The sequence below is a fragment of the Prunus mume genome, linkage group LG2 (assembly GCF_029339155.1).
Source record: "Prunus mume cultivar Tortuosa linkage group LG2, ASM2933915v1, whole genome shotgun sequence".
In the NCBI taxonomy this organism is placed as follows: Eukaryota; Viridiplantae; Streptophyta; class Magnoliopsida; order Rosales; family Rosaceae; genus Prunus; species Prunus mume.
In genome coordinates, this window is record NC_142699.1 from 27,180,250 (window position 1) to 27,195,359 (window position 15,110).

Genomic DNA, 15,110 nt, shown 5'->3' on the forward strand with positions numbered 1-15,110 from the left:
CATGCGGAGGATCCACAGACTCGATCGGAGTCTCGGGAGGAAGTTGGGAGGCGGACTCTTGAAGAACCAACTGGCTCCTCTCCACCATCGTCGTCTGTTTAACATTACATAAAATATAAATTCAAAAATGCATATAAATTGAAAGTGTAACATAAGAATTAAAAATACATAATACTTACATGAAGGGACTCGGCCAACTCATTCCCAGGTCGAACATAAACGTCACCAAAGACGTCGATCTCTGGGAATTTCGACCCCTTAATTGAACAAGAGAAGAAAAATATTAGTATGAACAAAAGAAATTAATAATAATGACGTATTAAAAATTAAATATAAATTATATTATTCTTACCCGACGCCGTGCATCCATCCTATATGAGAAGGGCCTGGAGCCGGAATGGTGAAGAAGAGTCTTCTTCTTCCTATTGCCCTTATTCACTTGGGCTTTATTCTGTTATACAAAAAATAAAACGTAAGAATTGAACTATAAATAAATTAAATAATAATGAGATATAAAAAATAAAATAAACATTAAACAAATATTATTAAAAAAATACCACATAATCGGGCGCCTGAAAATGAGCGCAGAGCCACGCCCAACTATCCTCCCGCCCCTCAAGCTCCTTGGGCAACCCTCCAAGAGCGACTTCAATCATCAAACGCTGGAAATGGTGGTGCAAGTCGCTCTTCCATCGCTTGTACCTCTCACCAAGAGTGCATTGACGTCGCCAAAGTCTCCTCGTTGAGGTCCTCTAAGTCGTAGTTCGCTGCAATAAATTGATTACATACATTAAGTAATAGAAATATATAAAGTTTGAAAGAAAAATAATTAAAAGATAGGAAAAATACCGACAACGGCCGCGAACTTGCATCTTGATCTCGTCGGTATGACCTTCCAAGACTTCCATTGCATCGGGCAATGGGTCCGAACGACGTGGCCAATGTCGTGGGCCAAGGAGCTATGCGGTCCGCCGTCGGTGCAGCCCGATGGCGCTCGTCATATCCGATCTTGTCATTGTTGGTCACCCGGGTGACCTTCGCCGTCTTCACCTGCCGACACGGCCCTCGGGTGTTCCTCTTGGCTGCAAAGGGATAGGACAATATTGTTACATATACAATCAAATTGAACCATCAAATTCCCAATTAAAAAATGTTAAACAAAAATGAAAGGGAAGGGTATTACCAGAGGTGCCCCGAGGCACCGATCGATCGATGGATGTGGTGTCGGTGGTGGTAGCGGGCGGTGTCGCCGCCTAGCGCTAAGAGGCTGCACCACCGAAGAAGATGATGATGCAGCGCACAGGATCCCCGAGACCAGCTAGCACGTGGTCGTGCTCCATCGATCTTTGGGCGGAGCGGTGATCTGGTGGCCGAGCCGGCCTCCGAACTTCGGTGTAGCCGTCACCGCCCTACGACGTCTAATCAAGTCGACATCGCACAATTTCATTAATCCAATGTAGCACATACAATGTCAGTAAAAATTGAACTAACTAATTAAAATCATAGTTTGACCTAGGGTTTGCGATTTCGGAGTATCCGGGACTCCGATCCACAATCCGTCGATTCCTAAAGCGATCCTATAAATACATGGTACCACATACGTGAGTTTCAGCTCGATCCAACGGTCCGAACATATCAAACCCTAAAATCGCACAATAGGTTAGAACCGTTCGAGACTCAAACGATAACCAAATTCCAATCCGAGCACACCTACGCGCTCGTGACAACGAAATGTTTGCACTGGGACAAAATGCCCTATGCCACAGACCCCACGCGCCACCACACGCGGCGGCGACACGTGGGTGCCCTAAGAGATAACGATCCCCGGGAAATCCTACAAATTAAGGGGCAAGGTTCCTACCCTAGGTTTAAAACATCAATTGGAGCCACTTTTGTTCTCGGACCTACCGAAAACGGACGGAAGTGGCCGGAATTTGAATTTCAAAACCGGCCGAAACCTAGGGTTTCAAATTGACTACCCTATGCACACAATCAATCAAATCCTACACAACCATCAGCTAGAGCATGAAAAATAGCCCAAAAAGCATACCTCAATTGCCGGATTTGGTGCCCGGAGGAGAGAGAACAACGGCGGCGGAGATTCGGGCTAAACCGAGCAATTCACGGCGGCAGGATGGACAGCCACGGCGGAGAAGCTCCTGGGATCGACGGTGGCGGCGGCAGGATCTGATTTGGGGCGGATTAGGGGCTGAGGTCACGGCGGAGAGATTTGGGAGGTTTTAGGGTTAGGTTTCAGAATTTGGGAAAGAAGGAGAAGATCGCGATTTTCAGAAAACTTATTCGACTTTGCGCGACGAACAATGAATTTCGTCGCGCAAACTTCATAAATAACCTTTGCGCGACGAAAAAATAAACATGTCGTCGCGCAATATTATAAAAATTGGACCTTTGCGCGACTAAAACAATCATTTTTCGCGCAAACTTGTAACAGAGATACTTTGCGCGCGAAAAAACTACATCGTCGCGCATGCTTGTGCGCCCAAAATTTTGGGATTTGATTTTGCGGGGAAAAATCAATGCAATGAGATTGCGCGAAAGGAAGGCTATTCGTCGCAAGAATCGCTTTTGATAAAAAATTTCACTAAGTCTTTGGAGCGGAGAGGAGGGAAATTTTGTTATTGATTTTGCGACGAAAAGAAGTTTCGTCGCATAATCGCTTTTGATAAAAAATTTCACTAAGTCTTTGGAGCGGAGAGGGGAGCGAAATTTGTAATGATTTTGCGCGACGAATTGATTCTTTGTCGCATAAGGTTTGCGCGACGCGTAAGTATCGATCGCGCAAAACCATAACCCTAAACCCTAAAACCTGTACCCTAAGCCCTAAACCCGAACTCCTAAACTAGTTTCAATGATCCAACCGACAATCTTCTTTTTTCATAGTTCAAGATCGTATACGTCAAAAATCATAATGAATGAACATTCAGAGATTGAGTAACGGGACAAAACGTTTCGACGGTTGTAAACAAATTGTCCCGATTCAACGGTGATTTTAGCTCCGATCTTGAAAATTTTTTACAGCTGCGGTTCTTGACCCTATATGAATACAGAGATGTAATTCGATCTTCAATTTCAGATATTTACAGTAGAAGACATCACATAATCTTATGTTAGACTGAAGGAATGTATAAAGAAATTATTCAGTTTTTATGAATATTGTCTTTTTATGGAATACGCATTCTAGGAAACTAGTTTCAGTAATCTAGCCGTCAAATATGTTTGTTTATACTTCGAGATCTTATACGTCAAAAATGAGAAAAAAAAAACATTGAACTCAAGTAACGGGACAAAGCGTTTGTGATTTATAAGCGAAAAGTCATGATTTAACGGTTATTTTGACTCTGATTTTGATGATTTTTTAAAGCTACACTGTTTAACCCTATGTGAATACAGTGAACTACTTCGATCGTCAATTTCAACTATATACGTGTGTATAATTCAGAAATATATATATATGTATATGTTTTTGCGCGAGTCTTTTTTCGTCGCGAAAGATACTTGCGACGATATTATTTGTCGCGCAAATGGTAGAGTATGCGCGACGTGTACATTATCCGTCGCGCAAAAATTGCGCGACCATTATGTCTTCGTCAAGCAAACCACATATTATTAATCTGAAGTATTCATCATTACATATAATTACTTGTATGAAAGTAAGGGGGGTGTATCCAATTCTAACTTTCAAAGACTTTTTTTAAGTGAGTAACTTTCCTAGAGTTGACAAATTCTTAATGACTTTAATATACTTGATAAAGTTAAGTAACAAACTTTCATATACTTTTGTCATATAGTTTTATAGACTTTTAAATACTTATTTTTAATGTTTTAAATTTTACGAATAGCATTTATCTTTTATGTTGAATGAACTAGTCGGCATACATGGAACAAAAAATTAGGAAAAAAAAAAATTGGATACAAATCCTTATTAATTGTGTATATTTTCATAATAGCTTATTAGTAAAATGCATCCAATGCACCTTTTTAATTTTTATTTATCAAATCTAATCACATAGATGAGTAACATATTTTTATTTATCCAATTCTAACTTCCAACAGAAATGGTCAGATTACAAGAGTCTATATTCCCACAATTCTCCTAGCCCAATACATGGGATGTAATCAAATTGAGAATATTATATGAAAAAAGTATCCACATAATGAATTATGGGTAAAGAAACAGTACCTAAATAATAAATTAATGGGTTTAAGGGCAAAAAATTATATAATAAAATATTGTATGCAAACAATAAAAATATGAGACAATCAATATAATAAAATATTTATATGCAAACATAGCTTTGTGATGAAATATTGATAAGCTTCAGGATGCAAGCATGATGAAAATAATAGAAGAAATATTCATCAACAGAGGGAAAGTACACGTGTGGATGAGAAGGGAAGAAAAACATTCAAAAATTTTTACTAACCTGAACTGAAGGAAGTGAAAAACATTCAAAAACATTTGCATTACACAAAATATGTCCACTAACATAATAAAATTACAATAAAAATTAATCATTCATCATCTGAACTATAATAACTTTCGTTATCGTTGCTATCATCACTTTCGGTCTCCCAATCCTCTTCCTCCTCCTCCTCCTCCTCCGCCTCCTCTATAACTACATCATCGTCGTTGCTCAGCCAACTGCAACATCATATCGCGGAAGATCACCGAGGTCAATTGTAATTGACTGAATCGGTATTTCGATTGAAGACACTCCTTGTATTTGAAATGGCTCTTGTATAACATTAGTATCTCGAAGTGTTTCCGCATCATTTTCCATTGAAGATTCTAAACGTTGGTCAGCTACATTGTTGACGTTGTTGTCAGTTGGGTCTAGTTCTGGTATAGCATACACGTTCCTGTGATCCATCTTTTGAACAACGTTCCAACCGCTTCCGGCTTTAGGGTCATCTAGATACACAATTTGTGTTGCCATGTTTGCCAAAATATAAGGGTCGTCATCATACCAAGTTCATTCATGTTCACAGATAGTAAGCCATGATCGATTTTAACACTTCCCGGCCTATTTGGGTTGGTGTCAAACCATCGACACTTAAACATGATCACTTGGTATCGATCTTTGTAAAGCAATTGCACGACAGTTGTGAGTTTGCCATAGAAATCAATGTCCGTACTTTCGCCTCCACCTGGAGACATGGACACCGCTGTTTTGCGTACACAACTTGTCATCTCGTGCTTCGGCCAAAAATTTGACACCGTTGACATTACAACCGAGAACAATTCAGCGCGAATCGGGCCAAACGCCAAGTTATATAACTCATCACTGTAAGTTGGGAATTCAATGATTTCAACTTATTCACCTAATATTATACAAAACCATTCATATGTTAGTCTGACAAAATTTATTAAAAAATTTATATTTCTCAAATAACAAACACTGATAACTTACAGAATCCAAAAACCATTGTGGAAACAATTCACGGTGTTTCTGGGCAACCAAATGTGATGGATGTTCTCGCTTCATCATCTCTTCATGCTCATATAAGTATCCCATGATCTCATCACAATTGTTCAGTACGAACCAATGCGCTACCTCCATGTCATTTCTAGAAAACGACTCTCCGCGTCCGGGATCTCCGAAGGGTCGTGCGCTTTGGGCAAAAACAGAAAGTTTTTCATTTCTCATACCTCCATCATGATTGCGCTGAGGACGATTGAAAACCGTCTCCACATCTTTTAAATACATTCCGCAGAAAGTAAGCGACTCATATTGAACCCAAGCCTCTACGATTGATCCTTGGGCCATACATTGCGTACACTTTTTCAGCTCCGAGAAGCCTGCCAAAATAAAACGATATGATTGAAATTAGCAAGCATGTGATAATGATGCATACACAAATGATAAGGATTATATACCTTTCTATTGGATACATCCAGCGATAGTTTGACAGGACCAGCAAGTAATGCCTCTTCTGGCAAGTGAACCATCACGTGCATCATACTTGTGAAGAAAGCTGGAGGAAATATCATCTCAAACTTGCATAGGACTTGGACAATGTCATGGCGCAACTGAAACATGTCCGTTTTTCGCAAAGTTTTCGCGTCGATTGGGAAAAAATCTGGACAACAAAATGATTGGCTTCACTACATCTTCAGGCAATAGGTGTCGAATACCAACAGAAGTAGGCGTTGCATAAACACATGGCAGTCATGGCTTTTAAGTCCAGTAAATTTACCCCGTCAACATTCACACAACGTGCGATATTAGAAGCATACCCATCGGGAAACTTTACTGATACAAACTTTAGAAACTCTTTCTTGTCATTCGGTTTCATAGAAAAGAATGCAAGATCCCTTCTAGCTTTATCATTGTCCATATTCATCCATAAACCCCTTCGTATGCCCATTCTTTCCAAATCAAGACGAGCTTTGATCGTGTCCTTTGTCTTCCCCTCGATATCTAGAATCGTGCCCACCAATGTGTCGAATACATTTTTCTCAACATGCATCACATCTAGATTGTGCCTCAATTTTAGTTTCGACCAATATGGGAGCTCAAAAAACATAGGTTTGTCGTCGTCCAGTTCATATGTGTAGCAGTGCGTCGACTAATGTTTTCCGAAGGAGCAAAATCAACGGTTCAGCTGGTCCAATATCTCATCACGGACCATTCTCTGGGTCTAAGGCGATGCTCAGTGTTCCCGTCGAACTCTTTATCTTTTTCCCTCCACTCATGGTCCCATGGCAACCATCTCCGATGACCAAGGTAACAAACTTTTCCAGCATGCCAACCAGAAGTTACATCTTCCTTGCATACAGGACATGCCATATAACCTTTTGTGCTCCACCCAGAAACCATTGCATATGCTTTGGGAAATCATTCACGATCCACATAGCGCTGCCCGCAAAGTGAACATCTTCCCGTTGATTTATAAATGCGTGCGAACACCGTTTGTCCACAAATCCTTTAGCTCATCAACCAGCGGCCTTAAGTAAACATCGATTGACCTCCCAGGATCCTCGTTATCAAACAGTCATCATCATGTATTCTTTTTCATGCATTTCCAATACGAAAATCGGCCAAGTCTTTGTGGTGTTGGTTTAGAATCCCATCTGGATTGAATCCGTCAGTGGCAAGTCCCAATCTAACATTTCGGGGATCAGCAGCAAACTCTGGGAACATTCGATCGAACTCTTTCCATGCCTCCCCATGCAGGATGCCGCATCACATCATCGTCTACCCGTTTTCCTGATGCCATCTCATATACGTGGCGTATCGTCGACATATACAATCGCTGCAACCTAGGTTTGAGGGCAAATAACGCATGACTTTTTGTAGGATCTTAGTCGTCCTATTACGAGATGTCATCTTGAACCTCGACTCATTGCATATAGGACATGTATCCAACGATTCATGCTCTTTGTAGAATAACATGCAATTGTTTTTGCAAGCATGGATTTTTCATAACAATCCAAGACCATTCAACACCTTCTGCGCTGTTTATGGTCTTTCGGCAAACAATTGTCCGTCGGAAGCATTCTCTTGAAAACCCCAAAAGTAATCGAAACACAGGTTCGACATACGATACTTTATTTTTCCGTGCATTAGCTCCACAATGGCGTGAGAGCGGAAAAGCTCGCACTTCCGGGTATAACTCTTGGTTGGCATTTTTAACAATTTCTCATATTGTTCAAACTCCATTTATCTATTGGTGTAGGCACATCATCTTGCTCTTCTTGATTCATGTTGGTCGATGCAAATGGAAAAACATCCTGTATAATATCAATGACTTCATCATTAGCATCCACAATAGGTTGAACATTGTCCACTCTTGTGGCATTTGAAGACGAAGCATGCTCTAATTGTTCCCCGTGAAGGTTCCAAATGCTATATGTCTCAATCATTCCATTTCTTACTAAATGAAATCCAACATTTTCAATTGTCTCCCATAGCGTGTTGTTGCACCTCCTACAAGGACAAGTTCTAGTTGCACCGGGTTGTGTCTACGTGCAAACTCAATAAAATCCTCGATTCCATCCAAGTATTAAATCTGCATCTGTTAGGGTTTTGTATCCACCTTACATCCATAATTCACTGAAACAGAATCACAACACAACAATCACAACAACTTCATACGAGTTATAATGTCACCTTATGCCTCCGGTAAGGGTCCTATCCCATTCGAGAATGCATACTCCTGCCACGTAACCTCGACTACATGAGATTAGATTTGGCGTGGATGAATTTACGACATCTCACTCAGTTCTTGAGGTGGCCATAGGTATAAATACCTATGTACCACCCGAAGAACGTCTTGAGATGACAGCGAAATATCCACAATCGAAACTAATCTGTAGCCATAGATGCGTGACAACACTATGCATTACCAAACTGTCCAAATAATGGGACAATTCAAAATTAATTGGACCGCGTCATGCATTACGCATCCATGCACGAAATCAACTAATCTCTACGGGAAACTAAGTGTTACTAAACATAAAAATAAAAGCACGAAGTTAATTTCAATTAACCGTACATCCTAACAGATTGTACTCGTTCGCACAACATAATATAAATATAACTTCACAAGAACATTTTAAACATATATAAAACAAATAAAATACCTTCTCAATCGTTCTCCACCAATCGCTAATTACAAATATCCTAACGAAAACAAATTAAAAAACCTTAGTACGAACTTAAATTAATACTTTTAAACTAATGCGAAAAATACTTACCCAATCAATGTATTGAAATCCCAGCGGCAGAGAGGTTGAGAGAGCGAGCGAGAATGCTTTGTTTTGCATTACGCCTCTGCAATGGCGAATTCTAATATGAAGAAGAAGGACTTTCTTGTGCGTGAACATACTTATTAATCGCGCAAACTCCGTCATAAAAAACCAAATTATTTCGCGCAAACCCATTTTTAAATCGCACAAACACACTGCCGACATCTAACTTTTGCGCGCTTGCTACTTTCGTCGCGCAAACTTTATCGCGCATAAAATTGTCGCGCAAAAACAAAATTCCGTCGCGCAAAGAAGATATTAAATCGCATAAGCGTTGAACTTTCGCGACGAAGCGTAAATCGTCGCGCAAAAAAATCCCACCGGTCATTTTGGCGCCAAAATAAAATATCTCTTGTTCTCTTACGCGACGGCGTATTTCCGTCGCGCTAAATCAGGGGACTGTCCTATTTGCGCGACGGAGGTTGTGTTCGTCGCGCAATGTTGCCTTCAGCGACGATATTTCTCGTCGCGCAAATGTTTCAGCGCTAAAAAAATTCCCCGCTTTTTTTAACTCAGTTTGCGCGACGAAAAATTTGTTTATCGCGCATATAACTTTTGCGCGACAAAAGAGTTTGGTGGCGCAAATTTTGAGTGCATTGAGCGCGAATATGTATTTTAAATCGCGCGATTATGGTTTCTTGTGACGAGTTTATATTCGTCGCGCAATGTTTCGTCGCGCAAATAGTGAAACGTAGTAGTGCACACACAAATACTCAACAATGAACCCCAACCTACCCTAGAAAGCCTTTGTCTAATAAGCGGAAGAAAAAGTTTTTTTATATATTAAATTTTTTTTTTTTTGGAGAACCCCTTTATAGATAATTTCATCACTAAAATTTAAGATTTTGAGCTATCTCTTCTTCCTTTTCTTTCTATGTCTTTTAAAATTTCCTGATAATTGTTTCCTACGAATCATTTTTTATTTCCAAATAAAAATCTCAATAATCACATCAACACATAACAAAGCACGAAACCATAATAATAAATCAGCTTTTAGAGCAATAATTTGATTAAAGGATCAACGAACAATAATTTGATTAAAGCTTCACATGTATTTCACGTGTTAGTTGTTAGAAACTGTTAAGAGTTTGTTAATAGCTTACTTAAGCTTTAAGAAAGCATACTATAAGTATGCTAATGTATATTGTAATTCATTCTTAACAAATATGCAAATCAGAATATACTTCTTCTTTGATTTCTCTCTGCCTTCTCTCTACTTTCTCTAGCTTCCTTCAATTCTAGTCTCTGTGAAATCTTTGAGCCGTCATCAGTTACTACTGTGCGTAGATTGTCAATCCTCAGTAATGGGTTAGCTAATGTTTAACAAGGAATTCAAGGCTTGTTTTGTAAGTATTGTTTTGTTTTGTTTTGTTTTTTTTTCCAAACAATGGAGAAGGGAAGGGAGCTCTTCTAACGGTGAGAAGAGCAATGCAACTTGGTTGATAGCTTGAAAGATGGATGGTGGGAAGTCGAACTAGTAATTCCTACAACTTCAGGGACAATCCATTCTTCTGATATTGCATGTTTAAAAAAGTTGAAAGCAATATCAATTGAATTCGATAAGGATAATGAAGTTGACATAGCTTTTCAGAGACAGATTCTATATTGATCATAATATTCACATATTAAATTCGAATTCCATATGTATGTATAATGAAGTTGATAAATCTTTCGGAAAGGATAGATCCATATCTAATATATTCCTCATTGAAGTTACTACTATAGGTCCCCAATACTGATTAGAATCTTTCTATCATACCAAGAATTCGCCACTTATTTCGTGAGTTGTCCTTATATGGATGGTGGGACGAGTAGTTTCAAAATTCCTTGTCATGCTCCGGACCCGGGATAGAGTAAAAGTTTGTGTCCCGTGCCTGATGATAAAGTAAATAACAACTTAAAACCAAAAGATCAACTTTCTTATAGAATAACCAAAAACATCTATAAAAACATGATATACAGTTATGCTATAACTTAAGCTCTCCTAACCTTCTAGAGAAAATGTCCCATATTGAAAAACTAACAAACTTGGAAAGGATTTATAAGGAGTTGAACTACTTCCCATTACCAATTGGTTTTGGGGTGGAAGAAGGATTAGACACTTGAAATTCTACAATTGTAAACCAATTCATAGCTTTGTCCAACCATGCAATAATAGATTGTATACTCAACAATTTCAAATTGATGGAGGAAAATTAAAAGAATTAAAGAAAGGGAATCTTTCTTAGTTCGGATTTCTAATATTCACTTCTTTTTTTGTTCCATATATACAAAGAGTACCGAAGATGCTTACCTTGTTTCTTGCATGCCCTTCTACAATATCCTTTAAGGTGATCAAAATCTTCCTCTTGACATCTCTGTTGTGAGATTTCCAAGGATAGAGCAGTAATTAAGTTCTCCCCACTCTTCTATTGATTGCCTCAATGGAAGTATCTTCAAGAACCTCATGAGTTTCTGGGTCAGTTCTCTTTCCACTGTCAAACCAAGCTATATATGATGGCGGCTCAATCACATGTAGTACCACTCTCGTACACTAAAATAAGAGCTGATGCGGTATTTGAGGCTCCTTTCTTATCTATAGGCCATGTTTTTATGTAGATGTTCTTCGAATAAATTAATGGAGCTTGACATTAAATATCAAATTCAACATTTAACTTTTTAGATTTTTTGTTTGTCATTATTTAATTTTTAGATTATGTGACCGTTTGGTATTGCTTATTTGGGGCAAAAATCACTTTCTTCAAAAAATTTAGCTAAACAACCCATTTGATAAAGAGGGAGAAATCTGCTTTTTATTGACATAATCTAGAAAGTTCTCCATTATTTTATTAGAAGTACATTCAAGGAAGGAGCCACAGATACTGCATTAGCTCTTATTTTAGTGTAGATATTTTATTGTGGTACACACATATTAATTATTTATTGTGGCCTTCTTCAGTTGCGTGCATGCAAGGAGGGATTGCCATTACAGGAATACACAGCCACCGATAGTAACGTTATTGTCATAACCTCCAGGAGGGGCAAGGGAACCGAAGACCGTAGAGCTATTTCCAAAACTTCCGGGACAGGCCCCGCAGTTGGCCGTCCTACCATTCAGTTTAGCCAAGCCCGTGTTGTTCCCACCAAATCCTTTGTTGGCAAGTCCCTTCAAGAAGTCAACACCCTCCTCCGAGATCTTAGCTCTAATTTTAACGAGGCGTGGGTCGTTCTCATCAATTTTTTTTTTGGAGTTGGCAAATCCCTTCAAGTAGTCAAAGTCCTCCACAGAGATCTTAGCTTTGATTTTAGCGAGGCGTGATTCACCCACATCAAATCTGTTGTTTCTGTTGTTGGAGTTGGAGTTGGCAAATCCCATCAAGTAGTCAAAGTCCTCCACAGAGATCTTAGTTTTGATTTTAGCGGGGCGTGATTCACCCACATCAAATCTGTTGTTGGAGTTGGAGTTGGAGTTGGAGTTGGAGTTGGGAAATCCCCTCAACTGATGACACCCGTAGCTTTGATTTGATCGTTCCCACCCCAAATTCCAGTAGATTTGGGGTTGATTTGATCCTCCCCACCCCTAAACCCTAAATAGCCTTGGTTGCCGAAGTTGGTTTGATCTTGATTCGACTTTATTATCTCTGTCAGTCCCGTAAACCCTGAATACCCTTGGTTGCCGAAGTTGGTTTGATCTTGATTTGACGTCATTGTCTCTCTCACTGATTAGAGCATCTCCAAGGGAGATGTCAAATACCAAACATCAAATTTAAATTTGATGGCTAATGTGGCAATTTGATATTTACATAGTTTTACACTCCACCCGATATGTCAAATAAATAATTATTGTAACAGTCAAATCATTTAAGATAAAAAATATAAAAAATACAAAAAGGAAAATAATTAATGAAAGTAACAACCAACTATCTTTAAAAATAATAAAATATTTATTTGACATCTTACTTTTGGGATGTCAAAAATAACATCTCAACCTCCAGCCTTCATTCCACATCAGCTTTGACACATCGGTTGGAGTGATATGAGATGTTATTTCTAACCGTTAAATGTCTATGTGGCACTTTTAACACATCGGCTGGAGATGCTCTTAGTTTTTAGGTTATGGTGTATGTTTGCTCTAATGACCAACTCATTGCCTCATGGTTGGTCTCCTTTTATAGTTGTTTGCATGCGCAAAAACAGAAGATATTTTATAACGGCCGATACTCTGAGCATAATACAGATTCTATATTGATCAGCTTTTATACGTTTATCTTCTTGGAATAATACTCTGAGCATAATACAGATTCTATAGCTTCCTTCAATTCTAGTCTTTGTGAAATCTTTGATCCGTCATCAGTTACTACTATGCGTAGATTGTCAATGCTTAACAAGGAATTCAAGGCTTGTTTTGTAAGTTTTTTTTTTCTTTCCAAACAATGGAGAAGGGAAGGGAGCTCTTCTAACAGTGAGAAGAGCAATGCAACTTGGTTGATAGCTTGAAAGATGGATGGTGGGAAGTCGAACTAGTAATTCCTATAACTTCAAGGACAATCCATTATTATGATATTGCATGTTCAAAAAAGTTGAAAGCAATATCATTTGAATTCGATAAGGATAATGAAGTTGACATAGCTTTTCAGAGACAGATTCTATATTGATCATAATATTCACATAGTAAATTCGAATTCCATATAATGTATAATGAAGTTGATATATCTTTTGGAAAGGATAGATCCATATCTAATATATTCCTCATTAAAGTTACCACTATAGTTCCCCAATATTGATTAGAATCTTTCTATCATATCAAGAATTCACCACTTATTTCGTGAGTTGTCCTTATATAGATGGTGGGAAGGTAAATTAGCTTTGCGAGTAGTTGCAAAATTCCTTGTCACACTTCGGACCTGGGATAGAGTAAAAGTCTGTGTCTCGTGCCTGATGACAAAGTAAATAACAACTTAAAACCAAAAGATCAACTTTCTTACAGAATAACCAAAAACGTCTATAAAAACATGATATACACTTATGCTATAACTTCAGCTCTCCTAACCCTTTGGAAAAAATGTCCCATATTGGAAAACTAACAAACCTTGAAAGGATTTATAAGGAGTTGAACTACTCGCTATTGCCACTTAATTTTGGGGTGGAAGAAGGATTAGACACTTGAAATTCTACAATTGTCAACAAATTCATAGCTTTGTCCAACCATGCCATAATAGATTTGTATACTCAACAAATTCAAATAGAGGGAGGACAATTAAAAGAATTAAAGGGAATCTTTCTTAGTTCGGATTTCTAATATTCACTTCTTCTTCTTTTATTCTATATATACAAAGAGTACCAAAGATGCTTACCTTGTTTCTTGCATGCCCTTATACAATATCCTTTAAGGTGATCAAAATCTTCCTCTTGACATCTCTGTTTTGAGATTTCCAAGGATAGAGATTATAATATCGGTGAGCCCCTCAATGGAGATCCAATCCTTTTTAATAGAATTCTCTCGCATAACATTTTGCATTTGGCTTAAGGCATCTAACATGGACGTCTCAACACCTGATAACAACTTTGCCTTGGAAGATCTTATCTTGAGGCAGTAATTACGTTCTCTCCACTCTTCTATTGATTGCCTCAATGGAAAGTTACCTCTCCAACGGCTAACTAATTTGATCCAACGGTTAAGAGATAGGAAGGACCATATATAAGGCCCTCACTATAGAATTCTTGCCCTCAACCAACTACTCCTATATCAAAACTTACTGGCTAGGCGAGGCCCCCTCAGACTATTAGGAAAGATACCTTTGGTTCATTGATAAACAAATGTAACAATTTCTTCTAGTGGGCGGGAGAGGGTCAACAACGATATAAGAGCAGCTCCAGGTAGGGAGCCCAGCCGAGTCTGGGGAAAAAATTGCGTTCAGTGGACAGCCCAGAGCCCCAAGGGACCCACCAACGGGTGGCCGAAGCGGCTCTGCAGAGTCTAAAGCGAGGGTGTCGGCGCATCTTGAGTCAAATTTGCTGGAAGCCACGTGGCACCCCAGCGCTCCGATTTGCTTCTCAGCCTTCATCCAACGGTATCGTTTTCAACAATAAAATTATGAAAAAAAATTGAATTTTTTTTTAAAAAATACTATAAAATACTTTAAAATTCTGTTTTTTTTTTCCCTATAAATACCTATAAATACCCTTCACTTTCAACACCAATTCTCATACATTTTATTCTACTTATACTATTACTCAACATTTTATTCACTCTTCACTCAACATATTCATCTCTTTCACCTTGTATTTTTATTTCTTATTTTTATGGCTTCTTCTATCGAAACCGGAGGGGCGTGTAGCACCATGGAAGATGTTTCTT

General features: G+C 38.6%; 2 long non-coding RNA genes across 2 annotated transcripts; one reads left to right on the plus strand and one right to left on the minus strand.

Annotated features, from left to right (window-relative positions):
* Window positions 1-10,357: 10,357 nt before the first annotated feature.
* Window positions 10,358-11,208, minus strand: LOC148919944 (uncharacterized). The gene is made up of 2 exons (XR_016123701.1): window positions 11,067-11,208; window positions 10,358-10,647 (listed from the first exon to the last, which is right to left on the minus strand). It is a non-coding gene; the product is annotated as an uncharacterized LOC148919944 (long non-coding RNA).
* On the plus strand, window positions 11,097-13,071 carry LOC148919945 (uncharacterized). The gene is made up of 2 exons (XR_016123702.1): window positions 11,097-11,231; window positions 11,712-13,071. It is a non-coding gene; the product is annotated as an uncharacterized LOC148919945 (long non-coding RNA).
* Window positions 13,072-15,110: the final 2,039 nt, after the last annotated feature.